Genomic DNA, 3,191 nt, shown 5'->3' with positions numbered 1-3,191 from the left:
GGGCACTAGTATCAAAGGAGTTTGTCCTTAGGCGGTAAGGAATAGATTGTTCAAGAGATTAACAGAGAGCGACATATGCTAATGATTCTTTAGTGGTATGCTTCAAACCCAAGCCTTACTGTAAATGGAGGCTTTTCTTTCTTTTAATTTTTAATATTTTATTTTAATATAAATATTTGTCAGTTATAGACAAATATAATTTACAAAGTACATGCCATCCAAATGAACTTTGGTAACCAGAAATGTAAGTTTTCAAATAACAGATCAGATAACGCACTAGTTTCATGTAGAAGTAAGAGATTAGTGACACAGTTGGGTGTACTTTGGGGTGTTTAGAATGCCTACAGACATACAGGACAAGGTAGTGGATGTTGTGTCATTTAACTTACTATTTTTTGGGGGGGGTTTCAAGACAGGGTTTCTCTGTAGCTTTGGAGCCTGTCCTGGAGCTAGCTTTTATAGACCAGGCTGGCCTCAAACTCACAGAGATCTGCCTGCCTCTGCCTCCCAAGTGCTGGGATCAAAGGTGTGTGCCACCACCGCCCGGCTAAATTATCTTCTTAACAGCTGTTTTTTTTTTCCCCCTGGATGAAGAGCAGAAGTTTTCCTTGTCTCACCAGTTAATTTAAACCCTGCTCTTTTCCATACATCAATGAAGTCAATCTTTGGGCACTAATAAACCTTCCCTAGCAGGTAGTCTGCCTATGTGTGATGTTAGGTTTGACAAGATATTAGATTTTTTTGAGACAATTACATTTGACTGTGGATTTCAGTTTTGTGTGGAGTAGGGTGAATGCTTTTGCCAATCCCAATGTTACCTATTATTTCCCTATTTAAATCCCTTCTTGTGTATAGTTACACTAGCTCTTCCTTTGTATAAAGAGCTAATACTATCTTGAAAGTGCTCAGTTTTCAGTACATCAAAACTACTTAGCAAGAACAATAGAGAAAAATAAACTTGACTTTGTCTTGGGTGGAACTGATCAGAGCCAAACCTCAAATAGTTTTGGTCACATCCTGCTCACTGATGAGGGCATGTAGCAGACTCAGTTTGGCTTTTATGTGCTTGTATTCATAGTACTCATCCGCCATTGGCATCCTGCCTTCCTTCTGTGGACTTCTTCCTGTCTGTTTGAACAAGTGTTCTTCAAATTCTCGCAGGGCTTTCCGTAGCCTCTTCTTGTCAGTCCTAGTTTCTCGGAGATGGTCAAGAAGGACTGGCATAGCAGCCTCTCCTAAGTTGGACATGAAGAGATCTGGTTGCTTCTCCCCTTTATTTTCATCTGTCTCAGAGGAGGTGAGGTATCACCAATAGGAAGGCGGGATACTGAATCTGGTAGAGAAAGAAGGTTGTTGGCTTCTCTGTGGACAGTCCTCATCAGAGTCCTTTCCTCAATTGTTGGGATCAGGGATGGTGTTGACAAGATTTGCTTGATAATCTTGCATCTGTCCATAAAGAGGCTTTGTGAAGTTCTTATCTTGCTTAGTTACCTTGGCATCATCCTGGGAAGGAGTCTGGTCTTTCTTCTCCATCACCACAGCATCTGAAGTCTCCTCTCCTGAGGAGCTTGGCTCAGGACCCAGAGCTGCTAACTTGTCATTTTCTCTGGGCACTGGCGGCTGTTCACAGGGTGGGTTTCTCCGGGGGATTTGCAAGTACTCCCTCGTTCTTCCAACAGCTTCAGCTTTAGTTCTTTGAGCTGTTTGCATCCTTTAGCCAAATCATTCATCCACTTCAGAACCCCAGGATCTGAAGTCTTGTCTCCGTGTGAGGGATGATACTTCTTTTCTTGCTCAAATTTTTCTTCAAACTTCCAAATCTTCCTTTTAAGGCTCCAGATCTGCTTTGTGAGCTGTGTAATGGTCTGGGGTTCCTTACCATCCCCACCACTGCACCGAGAAGAGCTTCGTGGCATTATAAACTGCTGGCTCTGACTTTGGCTAAAGATGGAGCACCGTGGTGACAGCAAATGGAGGCTTTTCATCCTGCCCAGTCCTGCAACTGCTTTTAAAATAACCACTCAGAGATTTAATATTAATTTTAAGTGTTTGGCTGGTGGCTCAGGCTTATTACTAGCTAGCTCTTACATTTAAATTAACCCATCTCTATTAATCTAAGTATAGCTACCAGGCTGTGGCATTACTGATTTGCTAATATGTCGTTCCATGGGAGGCTGGCTGGTATTTCTCAGATTCGACCCTTCTTTTTCTGTCTCTCTCTGTTTAGATTTCCCACATGAGTCTCTCCTGCCTTGCCATAGGCCAAAGCAGCTTTATTTATCAACCAATGAGAGGAGCACATATTCACAGTGTACAGGATCCCATAACACCTTACCACCAACTCCCAAGCAAACCTATAAACATAGTATTTTATACACTTAGAAAACGAGTTTCTCCCCCTTTCTTCACCAAGAGATGTTTTTCATTTATTTTATAAACTTGTTAAAGGGGTTGTCTCTGACTCTTTTACTGGGTTTTGAGACCATATTCCTGGTACTGGGTTGCTTTTTTCAATCTTAATACATGGAAAGGTGCTTAGTTAGTCTTACTGAAACTTGATATGCCATGTTTTGTTGATATCCATGAGAGACCTGCCCTTCCCTCAGCAGAAATGAAAGAGGATTGGATTGGAAGTGGTACTAGGGGGTGTGAGTGAGGGACTGGAAAGAGAGGAGAGAGGGGAAACTGGCTGAGATATAAAATAAAAAATAAATTTATAAAAAATAAAGAAAAAAGAAAATCTAAAAAAAATAAAAAATAAACTTGTTCCATAAACCAGACACTGTGCAAGGCCTATAGAGTTACCAAATAAATATTTGCAAAGTGTAGTTGGAAGCTTTCCTCTCTGCCATCTGGTCCACTTGACCAGTTTCTCCCTTGCCTTATGGTCACTGTAGCCACTTATAAATAATCATTCAGAGGCTTAATATTAATTATAATTGCTTGACTGATGGCTCAGGCTTATTACTAACTAGCTCTTACATATAAATTAACCCATTTCTAATAATCTGTATATTGCCACATGTTCTATGGCTTACTGTTAATGCTCTGGCATCTTACTTCTCTGGTGGCTGCTGGAGTCTTTCCAATTCCACCTTCTTTCTCCTTGTCTCTCTGCTTGGATTTTCCACCTAACTACATTCTGCCCTGCCATAGGCCAAAGAAGATTCTTTATTAACCAATGGTAATAA

At 40.9% G+C, this 3,191-nt stretch overlaps 1 pseudogene; it reads right to left on the bottom strand.

Moving 5' to 3' along the window:
- Positions 1 to 996: 996 nt before the first annotated feature.
- Positions 997 to 1,985, bottom strand: LOC126512131 (protein FAM13C-like; annotated as a pseudogene).
- Between the last annotated feature and the right edge of the window lie 1,206 nt (positions 1,986 to 3,191).

This window comes from Alexandromys fortis, unplaced genomic scaffold, assembly GCF_014885135.2.
Source record: "Alexandromys fortis isolate MF-2015 unplaced genomic scaffold, M_Fortis_MF-2015_v1.1 scaffold_95, whole genome shotgun sequence".
Taxonomy (NCBI): Eukaryota; Metazoa; Chordata; class Mammalia; order Rodentia; family Cricetidae; genus Alexandromys; species Alexandromys fortis.
This window is presented reverse-complemented; position numbering and strand designations above follow the sequence as displayed.